Raw genomic sequence first — 26,894 nt, 5'->3', positions numbered from 1 at the left:
TACGATATATGCGAATTGCCGTAAATCACTTGGGCAGCGTTTATAGACGATGGTCTGGATGCCAACAATGCGGATAAATTTGCTACAAAAGAAGCGATCTCTGCAATGAAAAAGAACGAAAAAATAAAAGCAATTTTAGAAGCAGGAAATTTCACCACAATGAACAGCGTGGTTGAAAAATATATAAGATACTGTTTCGAAATAAATTTCGAAAATACTCGGCAAATCGAATAGTGTACTATTCTATAATAAAAGAGGACACTATCGAGGTTATAATAACCGAGGCAATTACCAAGACAGAGGTAATGGCCGAGGAAATTATAACTCATATAATAACAATTATAGAGGCAGAGGTGGCTACCATGGTGGAAACAGAGGACGAGGTGGTAACCAAAATTATAATAGAGGTGGAGGTTACTCAAGAGGTAACCAACACCGTAACTACAAAACAAGTCATACCCACAATGTCCGAAACATACAATCGGAAAACGAACATGCCCCATTGAGCGACAATCTACAGTAAAACTATGGGTAACATGGGTAACTCTTTTAATAGATACAGGTGCAGAAATTTCCCTGCTTAAATGCAGAAACAATAATCTTAACGATTTAAATCCAATAACAAATATATCAGGAATAGGGCAAGGGACAATTTTGTCTCTAGGTACACTACATTTAGAAATGTGTATCGCTAATGCAGCAATACCATATGAATTCTATATCGTACCTGACAATTTTCCTATACCAGGGGATGGTATAATTGGCTTGGATTTCATTAAGAAATACAATTATATTTTGGAATTCCACGACCAAGAAGATTGGTTTACTTTGAGGCCCTACATCTACTGACACACATGTCCTCATCCCCAACCAGGAATTCCAACCTGGCATAATAATAGCAAGTGCACTCGTAAACACTCAGAACGTCTTGATTCGAATTATAAATACAACTGAAAAATACGCTATAGTTAGCAGCGCAAATATAAAGAGCGAATCATTAGATGATTATGATGTTTACAATGCAAATATAGAAAATAGTGCACAAAGAACTTCAGAAGTATTAAAACTTCTTAAATTTCCATCGTTATTTAAAAGCGATTTAACAAAATTATGCACCGAATATAGCGATATTTTTGGCCTTGAAACAGAAACCATATCAGCTAATAATTTTTATAAGCAAAAATTGAGATTAAATTAAATTAAATTAATTGAGATAAATTTACCTCAAGGGGAAAGATAAACATGTTGCAGACACTTTGTCCCGAATAACCACCACCATTTTTTTTTTATATTGTTACATTTTCCTGCCTAATTGGTGTATGGCTTCACGGGCCATTCTTCTCATCGAGCAGAAAAAATTCCGCTTAATGTTACAATATTTTGTGTAATATTAATATGCAGCGCAGTGCATCGAGGATGGTGTGCCACGCAGGGCAACAAAAAAAAATATTTTATTTCGCAGCTCCTCCTTGCTTCAGGAATATTTTTGGCTGCAGGTTCTACTTGCGTCAGCTGGACGTCGCCGGCCCGGCACGCTAACGCTCCCTCGAAGGTTCAGGTGGCGGTTTGCCTCCCGCTTGTTTTTCGGCTGTTGCTGTCCTGGGCCTATGGGCTCAGGCGGTACCGGTGCTGGTCATCGCACAGGTTCCTTGCCAAAAAGGGCTCCAAATTCCCTCGCAGTCCGCTGGGCACGTCTTCTTCTTGGTTGGAAGCTGTTTCTTAGGAGGCGCTTTAGATTAATTTCTTTGTTTTTTAATATTTTTATATTAGAGTAAGTTTTGGTGTGGGGCTTGTCTTTTTTCTGCTTTATTAAATTTTGCAGATTGTCTAATTCTTCCTGCAATTTTTGTGCAGTTGACCAGGCGGGTGGTGGCGTTTTTGTAAATAGTAGCCACTTAATATGGGCTATTCCTTTATTCATTTTTTTGTTTTCGCCTCCGCGCTTACCCATATCATACTTAAACTTTACTCACTCAGTTTATTTTTGCCATCCTTTTTGTATTATTTTTGTAATCGAACACCAACGATTTTTATTAGTAGCTTTGGTGTTCAATTTTTTTAGGTCTCCCGCGCTGGTGTTGTATTTGGCATCTGCATATCTTCCAACGTTGGTACAAGTGACGGATAACCAGTCGTACTTGTTGTCGCTTTTATTTAAAAAAAAAAATTTATTTTATTTTGTATTTTTGGTTCTTCCGAAGATTGGTCCTGTCACGGTCGCCATGTAGTTAATTAATTCCAAACGTAATTAGTTATTTTCATCTTTATTTGATTTTTCTTCACCGCGTTTACTTCATGATATATTCTTATTTTATTACTGAAACTTAGCGTAGCCCGCAGGCCGATCGCTCGTGACAGCAAAGTGCTGACACTAGCAAAATCGGCAATATGTTTACTTATTGGTTGTCTTATTATAATGATTCAAATTATTATTATTATTATTATTATTATTATTATTATTATTATTATTATTATTATTATTATTATTATTATTATTATTATTATTATTATTATTATTATTATTATTATTATTATTACAATTATAATTATTATTATTATTATTATTATTATTATTATTATTAATATTGTTAGTTGTTTACCGTACGATCAGGACAACCGTTATGTGCTTCTAGACCAACCGAGCAAATAAACACAAGAACGTAGTGGTGTAGTTGACGGTTTAATTGAAACTGAGTAATAGGAATTTCACAATGACTTCTTAAGCTATAATTGAGCGTTGCCAGATCAAAACATACATTATATATGCCAGATCAAAACATTAAAATATAACGTAATTTCAACACTTCCTCTTAAGCTATATATATGTGATGTAAAACGAAAATTAATTTAATCCAAGCAACTTAGCAAAATTCTGTTGCTTTTGTGTAAGCAAAGCCTTTCGTTAGTACATCTGCAACATTTTTATCAGTGGGTACATATTCAAGAATTATTTCATTACATTCTACTTTTTCACGAACAAAATGATACTTAATATCTATGTGCTTAGTGCGTTTATGGTGTACTGGATTCTTCGCAATATGATGAGAACTTATGTTGTCGCCACATATGGTTATTGGTCCATCTAATGACCATCCAATCTCTAAAAGCAAACGGCGAAGATACACCGCTTCTTTTGCAGCCGTGAATAAAGCAACGTACTTTGCTTCTGTGCTGCTCATGGCGACGACGCTCTGCTTAGCTGAAGTCCATGAAGTTGCCCAGTCTGCGTCAGCGAAGCCCATTACCTGTTCGCCGGACTTGCTGTATGTGATTTTGAGATCAACCGTGGCTGAAAGGTATCTCAAAACATGTTTCGCTGCAGTCTCGTCTTTACTGGGTGGATCAGTATTTCTTTGCGACAGTTTGCTCACTGTTTGCAAAATGTCTGGTCGGCTCAAGACTGCTAAATTCATAAGGGAACCGATTAATGATTGAAATTGTGTTATATTTACCTTGACACAATTCTCATTTCTACAGCCCATCTTATAACCAGGGTCTAGCCTAAGACACTAGAATAACAAGATGCGTAACGCCATACAAGTTTTTGGCACGCGATTTTTTTGGCCGTGGCTCTAGAGGTGGCTCCAGGCTCTCTCGAGTTTTTGTTCGAGAGAGAAAGAGCGGAGAGCGCTACAGCAAACAGCTCTTTTCTACGCATGCAGTCATAGCAGACAACTGTATGTGTGCACACGTATGCTCATGCATTGTGAATTTGTCAAAATATGCCCTTCACCTTAGAAGTTCGTTGACTTTAAATCTATATTATTTTTTATTAATTGGCACCATGCGAAAAATTCTTGTTTTGCATTGCCTCAACGTTATTATTATTTAAATAATGCTTAGAAATAGTAATAGCCGAATCTAGGTACATCACAAAATAAATTTCGAAAATGGCTTTATATTATTATATTTGTCATTAGAGTATTCATCTTGCGACGTGAGAAAAAATAATAAGGCAATGATTGTTGAGTGCTTGTGTCCGCACTTCGTGCCTCCAGATATCACTTTTGCAATAAACAGTTTTAATATTTTTATTTATTTTATTAATTTTTATTACTTAAATTTTTAATACTTCGGGAAACTAAAGGCACCATCTGATCTTTTTATTAATATTTGTAAAATACACATTAAAGTTTTTGAAATATTTTTAAAAATAATTAAAAACAAATGTGTATAAAAAATTTATTGTTGAGCATTAGTGCACAAATAAAAGTAGTGTATATATATTACACATAATTAATTATCAACATAAATATAAATATGTAAAAGGTAGCTAATTCGAGCGGCGATCTTAACAAACGAATTTAAAAAATTTTAAAATTATAATAGTCAGGGCGTGAATTTTTATTTTGTTTCATCATATTGCTACGAATTTGGCCACAACTCCAAATATGTAAATTCGTTTCTTCGATCAGAATTGATTTCGGCCCGAAAATCGTATTCTAGCACAACACGCACACATATACGCATTCTCGTCTCTTGTTTTTACTCTTGTCTTTACTCTTTTTACTTGTTTTTACAAGCAAGAAAATTCTATTTTTAGATTTTTTACGCTCCCAGCGTAAGCGAGCGGAAAGAGAGCAAATGTGGCCTTCACCAAAAATGTGGCTGCATAGTGCCAAACGAATGTATGGCCGTTACGCATCTTGTTATTCTAGTTTCTTTGGTCTAGCGGCGTAGCTGCGGGACGACAATTTTGCATGCCATATTCATCCAATAGGTTTATGATGAACTGCTTCTGGCATAGCGAAATCGACCCTCTTGTACTTTCTCGTTGGATTTCCATGCCAAGGAAATAATTTAGTTGGCCGCCATCATGTATGTCGAATTTAGTTGCGATCTTCCTCTTAATCGCGCTGATCTCGTTCTCGTCGTAGCTAATGATCGTCGACATATACTGCAATGTAGCTCTGTTGTTGCTGCTGCTGCTTTGCGTACAGGCACGCCTCATTTTTGCTGCGCTTGAAACCAATGCTCTTTAAAACTTCGTCCAATGTGTCATTCCTGACACGCCCAGACTGTTTAAGTCCGTAGATCACCTTTTGAAGCTTTAATACTTTGTTTGGATGCTTCTCATCAATGAAGTTTTGTGGTTGCCTCATATACACTTCTTCTTGAAGTCTGCCGTTTAAATATGCGTTTGATATGTCAACCTGGTGCATGCATAGCTGTTTTTCTGCTGCTATAGCGAATAGCATTCTGATGGTTTCGTAGCGGATTACTGGAGAAAACGTTTCCGAATAGTTGACGCCCATCTTTTGCCCACAACCTTGAGCAACAAGTCTTGATTTAAACTTTTGTATATTTCCCTCTTTATCCTTTTTGACGCGAAAGACCCACTTGGATCCTATGGCCTTCTGTCCTGGAGGTAAATCACACAATGTCCATGTGTTATTTGAAATGAGAGCATCATATTCTTTCTGCATTGACGTCTTCCAGTCTTGGGCATGCTCGCCCCGTAAAGCGTCTCCAACGCACTGTGGCGTCTCAATGTTTTCAATGTAATTGAGGCTGTTGTATTGTTTTCTGGGTCTACCGGACTTACCACTGCGAATAATATTTGGTCTGCCGGGTCCACGTCGAGGAGCGTTGCTTTCTTGCTCTTGTACGTCTGTTACGATCTCCTCCTCAGTGAGAATTTGCTTTTCATCGCTTGCGCTTACAAACTCCTCCTCCTCTTCACCGGAGTCATAGCTGTCGTAAGAATTACTGCTCTGCTCGACCACCATGGGCATAGCCTGCCGCTGCTGCTCTGGTACTTGGATGTTTGACTCAAGGTGAATGATGTTTGTAGCGAAGTCATTATTTTGTTCCGAAATAGTGCATTTTTCAGATTCAGTGTTATCAAACTCATCCTCTACAAATTTGACATCACGACGTGCAACAATGATACGTTTTTCCCGATCGTATAAACGGTAAGCCTTATCTGTTGAAGAGTATCCTACAAATATATACTCTTTTCCTTTTGCCTGGAACTTGCTTTTTCTTGTCTTATCCAGTGCAAACGCGCGATATCCGAACACTCGCAAATGTTTAACGGATGGCTTCCTATTTTGCCATATTTCGAAGGGTGTAGCGCCCATGAGTGCTTTGGAAGGGCACCTGTTACGCAAATATGAAGCTGTGGACACGGCCTCGGCCCACAAAAACTCCTCTAATTTCGCATGAATCAGCATACTTTTGGCTATCTCGACGATCGTTCGATTAGCGCGTTCCGCGACACCGTTTTGTTGTGGTGTATACGGAACCGTTAATTGCCTCTTTATGCCGCAGGTGTTCAAATACTCTGTAAACTGCCGGTTTACATATTTTGTCCCGTTGTCACTTCGCAAAGCTTTTATTTTCTTGCCCGTTTGGTACTCGACATATGATTTGAACAATTTGAATTAATCAAACACTTCGTTCTTCGCATGCATAAAATATATAAATCAGCATCCTGCAAACTATAAAGGTTGCAGCAAGCTACAAGCGTTCCTGCAGCGATCCAGACCCAGAAGTGGAGTGGCTGGAAGAACAGAAGTAAGCGAGCGACCAACTCCACGGGGCTTAGCTGGAGGTAAGGAGATCCCCTCTTCTCGAGGCGGAATATCTTATGCAGATGTGGCTAGAGGGTCCATTCACCACAAGCAACCAATGAGCCTGACGCACCAACAACAGAAGCAACAGCAGCAGCCCTATGATGGAAGCCCCAGTCGTCAAAGGAGCCGCAGCCGGACAAGGGGTACACTTCAGCGCTCGACGGATGCTAGCAGCAGCATTGAAGCCATCCTGCAGACGCTTAATGAAAACATTAATTCTTTGCGCTCGATTCAAGAGAAGCAAATGGAATTAATGATGATGATGATGAAGCAACAGCAACAACAGTCACATCAGCAGCGGCAGATTATCAATCTGCTCACTGCTCTCCAAGCGCGTCAAGCGCCATAATGATGCCGCTGCGCATCCTAGTGTGGAACGCCGACGGCGTATCCACGAAGTTGCCTGAAGTAGAGTGTTTCGTGCGACGTCACGAAATCGATGTGTTACTGATCAGCGAGACACACTGCAAGGGGGCAGAGACGCCTAAGCTATTCGGCTTTGTAGCTTACACTGCCAATGATCCGAGTGGTGGCAACGCCAAAGGAGGGGCAGCTATCTTAATCAAATCTAGCCTTGCCCACTTCCCGCAGACACCAATAGCCACGACCAAGGTGCAACTTGCGCCAGCGGTTATTGAAACGGCACTTGGTCCTATAAGCTTTGGAGCGGTCTACTGCCCACCGAGATTTGCATGGACTACGGACGAGTTTAAGGACATTTTGAAAGAGTTCCAGACGAAGTTCATTGTTGCAGGCGATTGGAACGCGTCCCACTGGCTCTGGGGTGTGGGAAGGAGCAACCAAAGAGGCATTACAATAGCGAATCTCGTCCTAAATTCGGAGGTGGACTCGCTAGCAACAGGAGGACCAACAAGATACCCGTACGGCAGTAGAGGCTCACCAGCTGAGCCAGCTCGCTGGATTCTGAGAGCTTATTGGGTTTCTCCTTCTCCGCGGAGACTGGTAGATTTCGAGGAGTCTCAACCTGTCTCGTGTCGGCTTTGATCGCTTTGGCCTTCTTTAAACCACAAACTGAGATGTCTCCAAACCTGAAGCTCAGCTTGTGGTCTCTAGAGATAATCTTGGCCAAGGCTGAGGAGCGAGCCACCACCCTCATTCTTCCTTGATATAAGACGCCAGTTCTCAGTGTCAAAGTCATTCTGTTTTTTGATCAATTCCATGATCCACTTTGTTGTTTTGTCCCCTGTCCTGGGGCAGAAGATGGTGATGTTGTGTGACGATGGCAAGTCGTCGCCCATCCTTACCTCCAGGGAAACACCGCTCCACTTACTGGTGACCCACCCTAAAGTGGATTCCTCCAAACTTGATTGGCGAATCCCAACCGGAGAGGACTATTTCTTTCAGTAGTGCGTCCTCGAGCTGTGAGTGGTTCTCACTGCTGAGGATGACCTTAAGGTACCCCTCTGGTACGACCGCAACCTTAATGGCCCCAGTTACGGTCGCATATGATGGCTTGCGTACCTCAGTTGCCTTTGCAGCCCTTGAGGTACTTGGGCCATCGAAGGGAGCAGTCAGTAGCCTGCTCTTCTACCTTCTGCCTCTTAGGCGTATTCGTCGGAGGCGTCAGGGTGGTGTTTGCCCACTTCGAAGCAGAAGCGTCCGTCAAGGAGACGGTCCTCGTAATGTCTTGCGACATTTCCCGCAGTCAAGGCCTGCGGTATTTTAAAATTATTTGGTATATTGCTCATAGTACCCACGAGTTGCAGAGAAATAAAAGGTCCGCCCGGGGAGAGATCCGCAGTACCCGGTATATTTGGTATATTGCTCATAGTACCCACGAGTTGCAGAGAAATAAAAGGTCCGCCCGGGGAGAGATCCGCAGTACCCGGTATATTTGGTATATTGCTCATAGTACCCACGAGTTGCAGAGAAATAAAAGGTCCGCCCGGGGAGAGATCCGCAGTACCCGGTATATTTGGTATATTGCTCATAGTACCCACGAGTTGCAGAGAAATAAAAGGTCCGCCCGGGCAGAGATCCGCAGTACCCGGGTAAGGCTAACTAGACCGGGCGGACGCCACTTGCCCGAACTCTCCCTTAGCGACTTGGCTAGTTGTTACACGGGCCCCCAGCCTGGCAGACTTTCGGTACGGGTCTAAAGACACCTTAGTCCGGCCCGGAGGTGTGGAAATTTTTGAGAGTTATCAGCTCCAGCCCAACTACGATTAGCCAGCACTGTTAGCAGAGACATGACCTAACTAAGAGCCTGTTCCCAGCCGCCCTCGCGTGGAGAGTGCAGTTGCACTTCCAGTAGTGTGTCACAATTACGGCGCGTACCACCGTTGGTGGCGCGTTGATCCCCTTGTGATACCTACCGGCGAGGCGGCCATCTATCCTATATAAATAATTCAATATTCATTTAACCCTAAAAGCATACTTGGATTTTGACTAAGCTTTTTAAGCCGCTCTCCACTTTCTAAGCCTAGCTTTAAATTATCCGATATTACATATGGTTTCGGATTAAGTTTTTGTGATATTCTCCACTTAGTGAGTCCAGCTCTAAATATTCGGATTTATCCCTTACTTCTAATAGCATTCTTTAAAGCTCACGGCCTTTCAAAATTTCACAAGAGATTACGAATTTTTCTTGGCCCCATTGTGCGAGATTTATCTCTAACTTCCACCGGTTAAACTGTTGCTACCGAAATCGCATTGGAATCTATTTAAATTTAGGTTTATCGGCACCTACTAAAAGGTATTTTTATTTTTCTGTAGGATAAAATACGTACGTGGTACGTGGTCCTAAAATTTGGCTTACCCTAGCCAAGGCAACCAGTTCATGCCAGCCTTACCCAGTTCCAAAGGGTATTATTGGCTGCTACGATCGCCGTGCAGCTATAAATTGGAGGCTGCCGTCCAATTAATCAACCCCAACATTAGAGCTTAGTGAGCGAGATATGGTCACGTGTCTCAAGTTGGCCCTCGAAGTACCCATCCCCCCATTTGTGCCGCAATCGATATCAACACAACAACAACAACAATTAGCCACGAAGTTCCACCGCGATCTGTGAATTTTTGCCATTGTCAAACGTTAGTCCAGTTCCACGACTATCAGATATCAAATTCGAAACAATTTAAAAATTGTTGAAAAAGTGGGTGTGACACTTTTATCAAAAGTGTGTGCGTGGCAGTTTTGGGCGGATTATCGGCGTCAGAGTGGGCGTGGCAACATGGGTCTACAAATTGCGCTGCACCAATGTCTCTGGAATCTGTATGCTGAATCTCAACCTTCTGTTGCTGTTATAGTTCCTGAGATCTCGACGTTCAAACGGACAGACGGACATGTCCAGATCGGCTCGGCCATTGATCCTGATCAAGAACGCATATACTTTATATGGTCGGTTTTCGAAAAAAAATTCACAGTTATCCCATTTAATCCCATGATTTAAAATGAAACAAAAATAAAATCAATTAAAAACAATATTTAACTTAACTACCTAAGAAACACACTCCCTCACAAATGATCTTTTGGTCGTGGAGAAAATAATGGAAGTGCTCCTATTACCGTTTTTATTATATATCAAATTAATAAATTTTAAGTGAATTTAAATTAAGTGGTAATGTGAATGGAGGTGAAATAAAATAAATTAAGAAAAGAGAAATAGAGAGGAGCCTATGCAGATTGAAATGTTAAAAACGATGTAAAAAGAAACTCAATAGAATTGAAACCTTCCGCACGTGGTTTTTATTTAAGATTAAGAAACCATACAGCTGACACCCCAGAAGCTCGTGTGGCAAGATCTCCAAATTATCATTGCAGGTTGAATGCTACACACAGTCTTTTGAATGCTTGCTGAATGTCCAAGAAAGGGCTAAAGCGGCTACCGCGTACTCTTTCCTATAATGTAAAGTTGACCACTCTATGAAGTTATTCTGGTGTGGCACACTGAATACGAAATTGGAACTTTGTGACCGCTTTGACAGCAGCATCAACTTTTGGCAGTTTCTGAAGGATTAGCCTCTCCATAATTTTTCAAGGTATGGAAGAAGGCTGATGGGTCTATAGGAGTCCAGTTCTGGTTGTTTTTTTTTCCTGGCTTAAGCATCATGAATATTGTTTAAGCAGAGATCTTTTTCAATATCATTTGAAGTAACAAAACTTATTGTTCAAATTTTGTTCTTAGTTTTTGTAGTTTCCTTTGACAGCGAAAGGGTCAAGCCAGCGCGAGAAAAACGTTTGCATGCAGGCGAAGTATGTAAACAACTGACTTCAAAACTGAGCTAGTTCGTATTTCCGAACGCTCCGTATACCGATGACTATAACTAAACGTTTGTTTCGATAAATGACAAAATAAAAGCGCAATAGGAAAACAATGGTTGGATTACGTTAATCTTAACTATAACAATTGGTTTTGATTAATGCTGCCGACTGCGTGGCCCGACTTCCTGACTTTTGGAATGTTACCCTCAAGAAAGATGCTGTTTTAAATTCGTATTAAAAATCGCATGGCCTGTTCTTGTAACATTCGGATGGTTTTGTTATCAACCAGGGGCTTTATTTCGTTTTAGCTTACTGGAAAGGCACTGCACTTCTTAAAGAGTGACTGGATCAGCAGGAAGTGTCATTCGGAAGGACGTTTCTAACGAAGCTGGTACTACTTGTAAGTTTTGTATATTTCTTGGTGTAGCAGCTGCTTGTTTAAAGTTCGTCAACGGCGTTATCGATACCTTCTGCTCCGTAGCCTCTAGAATTAAACCCCTACCCTGAAAGGCTTCTGGATGTATTCCATGTAGATATGTAGATGTAATATTTCTATGAGAGAGGAGGAAAAGTTCCCAAAATATATAACAAATTCCCGGCTAAGAAATATTTAATTTTTTTATTTTTTATACAAGAAATATTTCATTTTTTTACTTTTTATTTTTTATACAAGTCTACAAATTTCAGGATCATAAGCCGTATTGATTAATTATGTTAAATAAAACCCTGGCAATCATCTACAAAACAATAATTAATAATTATATTATACAAATATAATAATTGAAATACAAAGGTGCAGAATACAGGTACATACTGTTTATTACTTTAACTGAAAGAAACAAAATTTCGAAAAATGGTTCAGAAATGTGGTCGTGTCAGTTTTGGGCATCTCAACTTTCTAGCTTTTATAGTTCCTGAGATCTCGACGTTCATACGGACATGACCAGATTGACTCGGCTATTGATCCTGATTAAAATTTATATACTTTATATAGAGACGCTTCCTTCTGCTTGGTACATACTATTCACCGAATCTATTTTACCCTTTTACTCTACTAGTAACGGGTTTAAAAATCTAATCCAGCAATGTAGTGGATCATGATTTAGATTGTCCACAATGTGTACAAGCTTAAGAGCCTCAAAGATTATATTTTATTGCTAGATCCTTTTATGCAATGTCATTCCACTATTCAGAATATTATATTCAATAGTCAATATTTTAATTTATAACGTTACATTTTCATCGGCGAGTATCAGTCTTGTTTTTGTATGTACAAAAAAAAGAGCCGTGAGAGAAATTTTTGTAGTTTTGCTGATGTGTGGATCAGCATCGACACTCTCCGCCACGGAGTGGCTCTCCGCAAGTTTTGTCATTAAATGTAGCTCATACATTTTTGAAATTAATATTTCTATTACTCTTGGAACTCTTGGAACTATTTAAAAGATAATAACTAGATAACTAGAACTAGAAGCCCCGCCGCACCGACAAGCTCTGCTCATTCCAAACATATTGACAAATAAGACTTCATGACGTTCATGCAAAATACTTTGCAAGAGCTAATGAAAAACCAAAATATCCTGATACAACTACTTCTATCTTCAAAATCCCTTTAATGGGTGCCCAACGTAAATCTCTGTGGAACGAAAATGGCGTTTCACGGCAAACACAAGAACTCACACAGTTTATTAACTTCTTATTAATGATAAGTAGGTTTTTGTGGATTGATAGAGGTTGGGGAGTATCGTCGAGTTTGGTATTTAATTTGGATTTTATTTAAAGATATTAAACGTCTGTTCGTTTTGCCTTTGATTTTCAGAATGAATCTTTATTTATACTCTCCAGTTATTCTCAACTCTGTTGTTACATATTTGTTTACTTAAAGTGCTGATCTGGCCGATAAGTGGAATTAGAGCGGATGCAGTTCTGTGGTGTCGAGGGGTATCGGGTGAACCCCGATGTTTGTAGGGACTCAGCATTTCAAGTGCCATTCGATACCAAACACTTGTGGATGTCATCTAGACAAGAGGGGTCTCGGCGGGGACTGCCGAGGGTAATTGCTGAGGCGACACTTAAGTCTCTGGCTGACGAAGGGGTTTCGGTGGGGGCCGCCGAGGGCGTATGCTGAGGCGGTAACTACATTTTTCCAAAATAATTGCTGATTTTTCTTTTTCCTTTCTGAATCTATGCTTTTATCTAGGAGACTCGTGACTCTCAATTTTTGTACACCCACTTTATATCCAGCATGAAGTACAAAAACTATTACATACCTGTTACTCAGCTAGTGTGAATGCGAACGTGAAATTTCGTCATTATACTGGGATATCGATAGACATTGTGGAATAAAATGAGAAAAATTCAAACATTTTTTAAAAAAAGTGGGTGTGACCGGTTCGTCGGCTTTAGGGCGTTAGAGTGGACGTGTCAAAAATTTTTTTGCAAGTCGATAGAAATTTACAAAAAATTTCTAAAAATGGTTCACAGGTGTGGACGTGGCAGTTTTGTGCGGTTTAGAGTGGGCGTGGCAATATGCGTCAACATACTTGGTCAACATACTTTCTCTGTATGCTGAATCTCAACTTTCTAGATTTTATAGTTCCTGAGATCTCGACGTTCATACGGACAAGCGGATCCAGGTCAGTCTCCGATCTAGATGAACTCCTAGGTAGCAGTGCGAACTAGCATTGGTGATAGGGCTTCCATCGAAGGTCAGATCTGTGCAGGTTCCGGGTCGCAGGGAAAAAGTTACACAGGCTGACTTTGAGGAGTTAATGGCCACATTCCATTAGGCAGTCCATTTTTCGATTGCGTGCAGCCATTCCTGGACTGCGTTGGAGGCAGTTTGCAGTGAAGGATGAGACGCCAGCATGGCAGTGTCATCGGCGTAAGTGGCCAGGAGTAGCTGAGCCGGGGGGACTTCGGCGTTGTTTGCGGGAGATGGCATGTCAGCAGTGTACAGGGTGTATAGGAAGGGCCCAAGAACACTTCCCTGTGGAACTCCTGCGTGAATCTCTTCCAGGCTGGATCGAGCATCACGCACTGCAACATCGAACGTCCGATTAGAGATGAACGATCTCAGGATGGCATAGTAGGGAGCAGGAAAGAGAGCTTTCATCTTGTATAGAAGGCCCTCATGCCACACCTTGTCAAACGCTTGCTTCACGTCCAGAAAGACGCCGACCGTGTAGAGTTTGTGCTCGAAGCCATGCGTCACCTGGTTTACCAGTCCATGTATTTGTTCAGGGCAGCCGTGGGACTTCCTGAAACCAAATTGGTGTGGAGGTATGTGGTTCACTACTTGCGGCAGTTCCATCAGGCGGGCTAAGAGTATTTTCTCAAAAATCTTAGAGAATGTTGATAGCAGGCTGATTGGGCGATATGCATCGATCTGCGTTGGCGGCTTTCCGGCTTTAGGTATCATGATGATACGTGCTCGCTTCCATTGCCTTGGAAAGTGCCCTAGCCTTAGCATGGCATTAAAAATTTTTACTAAGGCTAGAACTCCTTTGCGTGGCAGAGACTTTTTAGAATTATTGATTTCTTCGCGGTTTGAGTCGTCTGTTAGGTTGAAGGGCAAGAAGGTGGAGGTCAGGTGCAAAGCAAATGCCCTAGCTTTTTCATCGTCCGTCATGAGCCAGAGGCCACTTTAACTCAGGACGGGAGATTGAAACATCGGCTGCCTCTTGATATTTCTTGTGAGCCTCCATAACGAGAAGTTGCTGTTGTTATCTGTGCCAATACCCTCAAGCAGGGTATCCAGATTTTCTCGTCGGGTCCTGGCTAGCAAACGATGCAGTCTGTTTGTGGTACTAGAGTATAGCTGCTTGATGCACGGATCTCCTGTGGCGATATACCGTCTCCTGAGGCGCCTTTTGTGGGAGAGCAGCTCCCTAGCCTCCAAGCTCAAGATGGGAGCCCTCCTTGCGGTCGTGTGACGAGCTTGATGTGGGGGAGGTGTGGCCCTCCGTGCTGCTTCCGCGATTGTAGCTACGAGGTAATCTACATATGCTTTCAGACTATTGCAGGTGTCAATGGGGATGTTGAGATCAACTGTGGCCTCGATGTGCTCCTTGAAGGCCACAGTATTTGCAGTAGGCGACAGCATTTTAGTGACACCTGCGAATGCGAACGCGAAATTTCATCATTATACTGGGATATCGATAGACATTGTGGAATAAAATGAGAAAAATTCAAAAAAATTTAAAAAAAAGTGGGTGTGACCGGTTCGTCGGCTTTAGGGCGTTAGAGTAGACGTGGCAAAAATTTTTTTGCAAGTCGATAGAAATTTACAAGACTAATAAAATTATGAAACAATTTCTAAAAATGGTTCACAGGTGTGGACGTGGCAGTTTTGTGCGGTTTAGAGTGGGCGTGGCAATATGGGTCAACATACTTGGTCAACATACTTTCTCTGTATGCTGAATCTCAACTTTCTAGTTCCTGAGATCTCGACGTTCATACGGACAAGCGGACATGTTCAGATCGACTCGGCTTTTATTAATCCTGATCAAAAACATATATACTTTATATGGTCGAAAACGCTTCATTCTGCCTGTTAAATACTTTTCAACGAATATAGTATAAGCTTTTACTATACAAGTAACGGGTATAATAAGAAGTAAAATCGGAAAGACGGAAATTTAATTTAATTTATTATATTTATTGTACGTACACACACTTAGTTTTTTTTTCTTCGTGAGCACGATCTAAATACTAATGTAAGTTGGATGCGTACATTGTGCTTAAAACTAAGTGTGCGTAGGTACAATAAATATGCGATCCTATAAGTTAGTGTGGCTGCTTGCTACGACTAGTAAAATTATTTAAAATGAAACAAAAATAAAATCAATTAAAAACAATATTTAACTTAACTACCTAAGAAACACACTCCCTCACAAATGATCTTTTGGTCGTGGAGAAAATAATGTGAGTGCACATATCACACTTTTTATTATATATCAAATCAATAAATTTTAAGTGAATTTAAATAAGGTGTTAATGTAAGGTGGAGGTGAAATAAAAGAATTTAAAAAAATGCAGATAGATTTGTTAAAAACAATGTAAAAAGAAATTAAATAGAAATCGAACGACCCGCACGTGGTTTTTATTTAATATTTATAAACTTTCGATCGCGTTACCCACGGAATAAGTGGAACCCCACCGTAAAACTCCCCACAAATCTGGGTGCAGTAGAGCGGCCTAGCAAGAGCGAAGAATATAAGAAAAGTAAAGGGCGGTCAGGTCGAAAGGTAATTAATGGACCTTGGAACCCGGCAAAGCGGAGAGACCGTGAACTAACGGTACCGCGCTGGACCTTGGACTCGAGCCGGCCGAGAGCACGGAGGTCGAACGGTAACGGTGCGGACTTTGGACACGCAAAAAGAAGACGCACCGTGAACTAACGGGAAACTATTTGGTCTCCCTACCCGAGCGGGTCGTGCGCAAAAAGGGAAATAACGGGATCCCCGCCTATAAAGGTGCATTGTTTTGCATTGGTTGCGATATTTTCCTGGAATCCAAAGTGCTGAGAATATTGGTAGCGAGCATTGTGAAAATGGTGCGAGCGTGGCGGAAGAGAAGCAGAAGCCTGATCAGCGGGTTTGTGCTGTTAGCCAAATATTGTCGGTAAGCGTTGGAAACGCTGAGAGCGTTGCTAAAATGGGGTGAGCGTGGCGGAAGCCAAACAGACGCTCGATCAGCAGGTTTGTCTTGTTACCATAATGTCAAAGAGACGCTCGCTCGGCAGATTTGTTGTTGTTGTGGTTTTTGTTAGTTAGTTTTGTTTTGTATAGAATTTATTCTTAACTTATAAAAACAGAAAACAAAATGTTTAGTCATAAACCATTTTTAAAGAATTTAGACGAAAACAAGTGAGTAGTGAGTGAGAAGTGAGTTTTCTATATAAACCAAATTTTCCGACTTGGGGCCGATTTGGCGGCCATTAAACATTACCCGATCGGCCCCAAATTTTTTGTAGGTTGTTTTGGGCCCTAGTAAAAATGAATTCGGCATGGCGGTTTAAAATTTATTTTTAATGGCCAGTCGGCCTCATACCAGCGGATAATGTTACGACATAAGCATCAGCGGCCGGTCAGCCGCCGACATCCGCCCAAAAAGCTGACACCATATTCTTCTCTCGTAGAAATGGCAGCACATGCATTTACATACGTACAAGTTAACACAATCACCAAACAGACGAAATATAGTCGTAAGCCTCCAGTGTTTTTCCTATTTATAGATCGAGCTTTACCTATAAGAAACTGTACCTTGTTATTAGTAGATTAAGCTTTAGAGATAAGAACTCATCGGTCATCGCCACGTACTTACAATTCGCCTCATTAAGTGCAGACCGCACAAGCCCTATTATAATTAATAAACCTACACTAATAAATATATTGAAAATTTATTCAACAATAATTGGCGCCCAAACGGATATAAAAACCTACGATAACTGAATAATTATAAATAAATAACAAAAGGAGGATCCGGATACCTTTAAATTTGTTTGTTAAGCACTTATATTATATTGTAAGTATAACGCTTATTGAACGAATTAAAAATACCAATACCTTCTTATTACATAACCTATGCAAAGCGTATTGATAATAAAAATACATGAGTGACAGTGATAACCTTTTAGACGTCCTCGTGTCAAGCTTAGATAAATGGTCAGCGCACCAGGAAAGTAGGCAAAACAGTGCAGAAAAAAATAATAAGTCATCAGATAATTGGTGGTCAAAAACAAAGACAACTAGCGAAATGGAATTTGAAGCTCAGTTAAAAGCGATCGTAGAGAGTGCTGTTGCCGGTGCGCTCGCAGTCCAAAAACAATCATTTGAAAAGCAATTGCAGGAGATGAATGAGCGAATCGGGAAATTAACAGTGAACACCCCAGAGGTGGAAACTTATGTAGATGCTGAAATTAGACCAGGTGTTGTCTGTAACGAGCCTCTAGATATAATTAAATCTCTGCCAGATTTTGATGGCAAAAGTGAAACATATGTGTCGTGGAGAAAAGCGGCTCATGTCGCTTTTAAAGTTTTCAAAGACTACGAGGAAAGTTCAAGTTATGCGAAATAAAATAAAAGGTCCAGCGAATACAGTATTGGCTTCTTTTAATACTCCGTTACATTTCAAAGCAATGATCAGCCGTCTTGATTTCACATATTCTGACAAAAGGCCGATCTATCTAATCGAACAAGAGCTATCAACTTTGCGACAGGGAGACATGACTCTTACTGAATTCTACGATGAAGTCGAGAAAAAACTGACCCTACTTACCAACAAGACAATAATGACATTTGATAGTGCCTTGGCGATGTCACTGAATGAAAAGTACAGGGCGGACGCGTTACGTGTATTTGTAACCGGAGCTAAGAAATCGTTGAGCGACATTCTTTTTGCAAAAGGTCCAAAAGATTTACCAACTGCTCTCGCTTTAGTGCAAGAGGTCGAGTCGAACCATGAGCGTTACCAATTCGCCCTTATTTATTCTAAAAATATTGGAGACAGGGGTCAGAAAATCGAACAAAAGCACAGCGATAAGGATAGAAATTCAATCATGCCCATGCAAACTAAAAACCCATATTTTAGCAAGCGTCAGGTGCCTACTTATGATAACCAGGAAAGACAAGATCCAGTCCAGTTAACAAATCCTGATGTATCCATGCGATCTAGAAGAACTGGAAATTTTGGACAAGCTCCATTTCCGACTCAGGGAAATATTTGGCCATCCCAACAGCAAAATTCTTGGCCATCTCAACAACAATATTCTTGGCCATCCCAACAACAAAATTCATTTCGAACACAAAATCAATTCGCATCGCAACCCCAACAGCAAAACACAAGTCAGGCTCAGGGACATTTTGGGTATGCGCAAGCATCAAAAAGACCAACGAGTGGCAGTGCAAGGTTTACAGGGCCAAAACAGCAGAGGATCAACCACTTACCTCATGGTCAATGTGAGGAAGACACAGACGGTTATCAAAAGGAGGCAGAAGCGGAGGTTGATGATTATGAGGACGAACTAGTGAACTAGTGATGTTCATTTTTTAGCCACAAATCCCTGCTACCGTACATAGAAAGAGAGATAGCAGGGAGAACCATAAAACTTTTGATTGATACCGGGGCTTCGAAAAATTACATACAGCCCCTCCCTGAATTAAAAAACATAATGCCGGTACAAAATAAATTCACGGTAAAATCGCTTCATGGTTGCAACACCGTCAAACAGAAATGCTTTATTAAGATAGTTAACACATCTGTTCAATTATTTATTCTTCCAAGTCTCTCTAGTTTTGACGCAATAATAGGACTTAACCTTTTGAAACAGGGAAATGCAACGTTAGATTTTAAGAACAAAACGTTGAATATCAACAATGAAGTGGAATCTATTCAGTTTTTGAGATGTGACAGCGTAAATTTCACCAACATAGAGAATATTGTGGTTCCAAATCAGATATCTAATAAATTCCAAACAATGCTTCGAAACCGATTGGCCGTCTTTGCGGAACCGAAAGAAGCACTGCCGTATAATACCAACATTGTTGCCACAATGCGTACTGAGGACGACCAACCCATTTACTCAAAACTCTATTCGTACCCCATGGGCGTATCAGATTTTGTGAATAAGGAGACAAATGCTTTGTTAAAGGACGGAATTATCAGGCCCTCGTCGTCACCTTACAACAATCCGGTTTGGGTAGTCGATAAAAAAGGTACAGATGAAAAGGGAAATACTAAGAAAAGGTTGGTTATAGATTTTAGAAAACTAAATTTAAAAACAATCGACGACAAGTACCCTATACCAAACGTAGTATCCATCTTGTCAAATTTGGGAAAGGCCAGGTTCTTTACAAGCCTTGACCTTAAATCTGGTTTTCACCAAATTCTGCTCGCAGAAAAGGATAGGGAGAAAACTGCCTTTTCAGTAGGAAATGAAAAATACGAGTTTTTCCGTTTGGCTTGAAAAATGCCCCAAGTATTTTTCAACGTGCTATTGATGATGTTCTTAGGGACCGTATAGGAAAGTCATGTTATGTTTACGTTGATGACGTAATATTATTTTCAAACGGAATTGAGGACCACGTTGAGGATAAACGACGTTGCTTGGGTACTAGACAGACTGTCTGAGGCAAACATGAGGGTTTCTAAAGAGAAATCGTTTTTCTTAAAGGAAAGCGTCGAGTATCTCGGATTCATGGTGTCAAGTGGAGGTATCACAACCAGTCCTAGCAAAGTAGAGGCTATTCAGAAATATAATCAACCTACTAATCTGTTTAGTGTTCGATCGTTTTTAGGGCTAGCAAGTTATTACCGCTGCTTTATTAAGGACTTCGCCTCTATTGCTAGACCACTCACTCACACTCACTCACATTCTGAAGGATGAAAACGGAAAAGTTTCCGCAAGCCAGTCTAAAAAGATACCAATTTCTTTCGATGAAAGACAATGTTCTGCTTTTGAGAAGCTTAAAAATGTTCTTGTCTCCGAAAATGTAATGTTATTGTATCCCGATTATAGAAAAGCCTCTGACTTAACAACAGACGCTTTGGCTTTTGGCCTGGGGGCAGTCTTATCATAGGATGGCAAGCCTGTTACAATGATTTCGAGAACTTTACAGGATAGATAACTTAATTTCGCAACAAATGAACGAGAACTTTTGGCCATCGTTTGGGCTTTAAAGTCTCTTAGGAACTATCTATATGGTGTCATAAACCTAAACATTTTTACAGATCACCAACCGTTAACATACGCCGTGTCAGATAGGAATCCAAATGCAAAAATCAAGAGATGGAAGGTGTTTATAGACGAACATAATGCTAAAATTTTCTATAAACCTGGCAAGGAGAACTATGTTGCCGATGCAACTCGACTCAACTCGAACTTTTGTTATTTTCGGAAGCAAGACGAGGCATCTAATACAATTTCTAGACAAAGAGACCTTAATCGGAAGAATTCGTGATGTGGTTAAGCCGGATGTAGTGAATGCGATACACTGCGAATTACCTGTACAAGCTTTCATTCAAAACAGTCTTGTAAATGAGTTTCCAGCAACGACCTTCCGACACACTATGAAAATGGTTAGCGACATTTTTAATCAAGCTGAGCAACGGGAAATAGTGTCTTTGGAGCACAACAGAGCACATAGGGCAGCACAGGAGAATGTAAAACAAATTCTTCAATACTACTTCTTCCCTAAAATGTCACAAATAGCCGCTACCTTTGTTGCTAACTGCTTGGTTTGTCAAAAAGCCAAATACGACCGCCATCCGCAAAAGCAAATCCTCGGGAGAACACTTATTCCGTCACATGTAGGCGAGACATTGCATATTGATATATTTTCTACGGACAGGAATTACTTTTTGACATGTATTGACAAATTTTCCAAATTCGCTATTGTGCAACCAATCGGCTCTCGAACGATAACTGATTTAGAACCTGCAATTATGCAACTAATGAACTTTTATCCCCATTCAAAGACAATATTTTGTGACAATGAACCGTCCATAAATTCCGAGTCAATCAAGTCACTTTTGAAAAATCGTTTTAATGTTGACATAACGAACGCACCTCCACTTCATAGTACCTCAAACGGACAGGTTGAAAGGTTTCACAGCACGCTTTTAGAAATAGCTCGATGCCTGAAACTTGACAGTGGAATGAATGACACAGTCAACCTTATTCTTCAGGCAACAATAGAATACAATAAGACGGTGCACTCAGTCACCAATAGAAGACCGATCGACATTATTCATTTAACTCCTCCCGAATTGGCTAACGAGATAGTAGAAATGGTTAACGAAGCTCAGGAAAAACAGCTAAGAAGAGAAAATGTAACAAGACGAGACAGAACCTTTGAGGTGGGAGAAACCGTCATGGTAAAACAAAACAATCGCTTGGGAAATAAACTAACCCCAAGGTATAGGGAAGAACTAATCGAAGCAGACCTCGGGACAACGGTCCTCATATAAGGGAGGGTCGTTCATAAATATAATCTACGCTAGGTTTAGTATTTCTTTTCCTTTTGTGACCATCGCCAAGTTAGCAAAATACAAACGTGAAATCTGAACACTAGTAAAAGAGTTTGCAGACATTTTTCAATTAAATATTTGTCAAATCCTACTTATTTAATCTTTAAACATTTTGTATTATTTCCGCTTCATCCTCTTTAGAAAAGTTTAAAGGTATGTGATGAAATGCTAGACCCGAATGATTTGAAAACTTAAAGTCCACGCAACCACAAATATTTCCTGAAACTACCATAGAAAATAAATGCATTACCAAAACAGCATAATAACAGTATAGCGCACTCACTCTAATTAGATTTCAAATTCCCGAGTAAAAAAAACACTAATGTTATCAATACCCTTTTCTGATTCTGTTCAACTAAATAGGAAAATCAATACTTGCAATCAATAAGCGTTTTACTACATACTTTAATATCAAAAATATCTGAATGAACTTTATTATATAATTATAATTGTTATACTTAATTATTGTCAAAACTTTAGTATTAAAACTGTAACTACCTCTTAAGTAGATGAGAAGAGTAGAAGAGGGAATTAAGATCTATCAACGTAGTATCTGCTAAAGACGTAAAGATGCGGCAACTATTTCTGCGCCTGGGTTCTGAAACGACGAACTGAATAATATCTGCCATCAGACGCCATCCAGAGTGCGTTCAACAAATACGTTTTGATGGTCAACTAGTTCAACCAAAATCAGCATCATCGTCGTCAACAAGTCGACGGTTACAATAAAGATTTTTCCAAGTTCGCTACGATCATCTCCAGAACCTTGTTACGAACCCATGACATGGAGAATCAACAGCATTTACGAACTTCTCGGATCATCCAGATATGCAGAGCTGCCTTCCCTTCGATGGTTTAACGCAGTACCAAGTTGGCAGTATGGGAACTTAGTGGCAATGAGTAAGCTGTAAGCAGAACCAATGTTACCCGTAAGATCCGCTTTCAAATAGATTTGCCAATTGTAAAAAGTCTGTGGACAGCCTTCGTCTTAGAAGGGAAGGAGTTAACACAATCACCAAACAGACGAAATATAGTCGTTAGCCTCAAGTGTTTTTTCTATTTATAGATTGAGCTTTACCTATAAGAAACTGTACCTTGTTATTAGTAGATTAAGCTTTAGAGATAAGAACTCTTGCTATACTTAAGTCAGTCGATTTTGGGAGATTAGAAGCGTCGGTCATCGCCACGTACTTACAATTCGCCTCATTAAGTGCAGACCGCACAAGCCCTATTATAATTAATAAACCTTCACTAATAAATATATTGAAAATTTATTCAACAATAATTCACATACATATAAACACTTTCTGCTGTATCAAGTATTTAATTCCTAAGAATCACAACATTGTCATACAAATATATTTCGCATTGTGAATGTATTTTTACCACTGTACATGCCTGTCACATTATTAACATGTTTTGGCCACGGCGCTTGCAATACGCTGCTACGCAATGAGCAATACGAGGTGGATATCGATCCTTGTAGTGGAGGAACAAGGACCTGACGTGATTGAAAGGGTCAGTGGAGTCTGAAAGGGACAGTGGAGTCAGTGGTGGGAAAAGGTGGTCCCAGGCCGAGAGTTGCCTTAACGTATGGATGATGACATCATAATCAAATTCGAGCCGGCAACGCGATCCGCGATCAGCGGAGGAGTCAGCCGTGAAAACACAATAAAGCGACTATAATCAGAACTTCTATCTTTTCCTTGGTCAGGAAATCACACAAATCATAAATTTGGTGGGACAAACACACAAACGCTCTGAGCTAGCCGTTGCAACTCGTAGCGAACAGAGACAAGAAAAACAGTTCGTTACATCTGGCGCACAACGGGATTGTCCTGATCAAGGAGGCAGCACGAGGAGACCAATTCATGCCCAAGGAGCAGGAGGAGCGGTAGGTCGGAGACGACTTCTTAAGAAGGGAGGGGGAAGACGATACAGAGTATCACAACCTTCAACTCGCGAACAGAAAAGGAAACCAGGAGGAGCAAGCTCGAGCCAGAAGAAGCTGTTTGCACCCGCACTACGGGTACGATCGCCGGCCGTTTATCTTTAGATAGCAAATGAGTCGATGATTTTTTGAACAATTTTTTTTTAAATAATAAGGCAATGCAAGCCTCCTACTTACGGTGAGCGCAGGCCTAGAGTCGTTAAGCGCTTTACCTGGGTTTTTAGCGAACTACAGAATATGATCGTGTCCGGTGTTATACGGTCACAGACGGTGGATTATTAATTAGTTTATTCGTTTCTTTTGGCCGAAACTCAATTGAGGTGTGGCACTTTACGAGTGAAGACGGTAGCGCGAATATGCTCGAAGCCTCGTTTGCCGTAAATATATTTTGTAGGCGACAAATATGATGGCTCTATCTGCATCACTACGGGACCAGCCGCCTAAAGAATTCCTTAGTGAAAAGTTAAGTGGGCTCTCCACAATGACTTATGAAAGTTAATACTTTATAAATGAAACACTTCAAAGTAATTTCGGTGTTCTTTATTTAGATGTAAGATTGTGCCGGCGTCGGCGACAGTTGTAGCGGCGACAAAGCTGCAGATTACAAGAATCTGCTGAGTGAGAAGTTTTGGCAAATGGTCAGCAGCGGATGGCGTGTTCGCTGCAGAGGCAGTGGAAGCGGAATTTAGGTTGCACGTGCCTTGGTGAGGACCAAGATCAGCTTTTTTTTACAATGTAGCGAGCTGAGTTGTTGTTGTGCAATTTTTGTAGTTAACTCCTTCCTCGTTAATTTCTGCTTGTCTTCAAGCAGGCATCAGAAATATGGAATGTTGTTGAACTGTATTTGTGGATCAAGCTCGGGAAGTTTTTTTGGTTGTACCTCCTTTGGTTAATTGCCTTGGTCAAGGTCCTTGATCTGCGAACTAGGGGCCATCTTTAGTATAATATTCTTCTTTTTTCGACCGTAGGCGCGAAATATCCAACTAATTAATAAAACCAAACCAAATAGCGAGATGAGGGTGACCCGATTTATTGTTGTTTGAACATTAAGGTGATTTAGATGTTCAGTGTTGTTGATGTGGAGTGCCTCGAGTGCTTCAAGTCATAGAAAATTTAGGCGTTCAACTTCTACTGGCGTTATTTGGATGACCGGGGTTCCCGGTTTCATTACAGTTACTTCTATATTTTCGAACTCCTTGTCGTTTACAAACACAGTGTCGTTTGAGAAATTAAGTAAGTATGTGCCCACTAACTTGGTATTGGTGTCTTTCCAAGTGACTGTTCCGTTGAAATTGTTTAGTATTATCATGCCTTCGCCAACTCTTTCTATCTTGTTTATATGGTCGGCGTGGCTAAAGTTGCATGCTGCTTTCTTGCCCTGAACTAGTTTGGGCATACAATCAGTTTTACTTAAATTAACAATTTGGTTCTTACTACATATTTTTATATTATTAAATGTTTTACAATCTTTTTGTTCTTTATCAAAAAGGAAAATTTAATTTTCGTTTAAATGCACTATGACATTATTTTTTACAAAAGGTTTTAGTATTATGTTCTGATAATTTAATTCTTCAATTTTGGGTACTTTTACAATGTAAATTAGTGTAGTTTTATTATGGAAAATCGATATATCTGAAAATTCCAGCAACTCTTCAATTGATAATTGTGACAATTTACCGAATTTGAATATTTCATCAACTTGTTTTAACTCTTCTTTACTTAAAAGCAATGTATTTACTATATTCAATCTTGCCCATTGTGTTTCATATTTAATATTATTGATTTCTTCCTTTATAAGCCTAGCCTGGTTTTGTAATCTTATCGCTATTTCATTACTTAGGAAACTGACCTTTTTTATTTAATTTGTAAGATCGTTTGTTATTTTTGTTAGTTTATTAAGTCAAGCTGCCTATTGATTATAACCTGTTCGTTGTTATTTGAAATTATATTGTTAAGTGTTTGTTCTATTGTAACCAACTCATCGTGATCAGGGCTTCCTACCACGTACTTCCAGGCCGAACCGATCCAATTAATAGATCTAGTATGACGTGTATTAAAATTTGAAGTAATAGTGTGCTATGCAGTGAATATTTGAGTTATTTCATGATGTAGTGTAGGGTACAAATTTTTAGTTTTTAATTCATTTTCAATGTAATAGGATAATTTGTCAAGTGTATTTTTTATGAAATTAAGATCAATTATATGGACTATTTTTATGGTGGAGGTTCTTATTTTTCCTATCCCTTGAAAGATAGAAGTTGTTTGGGCATCAGTATAATTGGTTACTTCTACGAATCCATCTGTTGTGGTCAGGCTCCCAAGTAATAATAATAATAACCTGAAAATTTATGAATTTCTTAAACTGAGTGAACGGTATAATTGTATTCGTAGATAGCTCTATCGATTAATACTTAAAAAATCGAACTCTGGTTGGTTTATGGTGTGTCTGTGAAATGTGGGATGCGGTATGCTGAAAGTCTGTGTCAGTCCCTATTTTTATAAAGATTTGATTTTTAAACGCATTTAGAGGTATCTCAATACTCGGCATCAGATATTCTCCAGAACATTCTGAACTATGCTGAGTAGTAACCGAATTTATTTCATTGATACTTGACAACGCGTCGGCTAAAACATTTTCTTTACCGGGTCTGTAATGTAATTCATGATTGTATTCTTCGAGATAGTTTTCCACCTTTTTACTCTACCGTGTCCATTCCAGTTACTAAGAGAACTGGTCAGTGATAATTTTCACCTTTGCTTTACCGTACAGGTAATTTTTGAATTTTTTTAATGCCCATATTATCGCTAGCATTTCTTTCTCGTTTGTTGTGTAATTCTCTTCTGTAGTTGAAAGTGATCTGGACAAGAAAGCGATGGGCTTCTCTTTCTGTGATAAAGCCGCCCCTATTGCGAAATTGGATGCGTCCGTGGTTAGCTGGAATTCTTTATTATAGTCAGGGTATTGTAGTATTACTTCTTTAGATACAAGTGCGTTCTTTAGTTTGTTAAATGCCTCTAACGCTTCTTGATTAAGGTCAATTAATTTCTTTGCAGACTCTCTCTTGGACACACGTCCATCTTCCCCTCTTAAAAGGGAGCTAAGTGGTTTTGCCAT

The 26,894-nt window shown here is 39.9% G+C and overlaps 1 protein-coding gene across 1 annotated transcript in view; it reads left to right on the top strand.

Annotated features, from left to right (window-relative positions):
- Window positions 1-26,894, top strand: part of LOC6740360 (double-strand-break repair protein rad21 homolog) — a 69,472-nt gene that overhangs the window by 24,728 nt on the left and 17,850 nt on the right. The gene's annotated exons all lie outside the window — the stretch shown is intronic.

Source organism: Drosophila simulans, unplaced genomic scaffold (assembly GCF_016746395.2).
Source record: "Drosophila simulans strain w501 unplaced genomic scaffold, Prin_Dsim_3.1 Segkk87_quiver_pilon, whole genome shotgun sequence".
Classification (NCBI taxonomy): domain Eukaryota; kingdom Metazoa; phylum Arthropoda; class Insecta; order Diptera; family Drosophilidae; genus Drosophila; species Drosophila simulans.
Note: the sequence above shows the minus strand (reverse complement) of the source record. Positions and strands in the feature narration are given on the sequence as shown.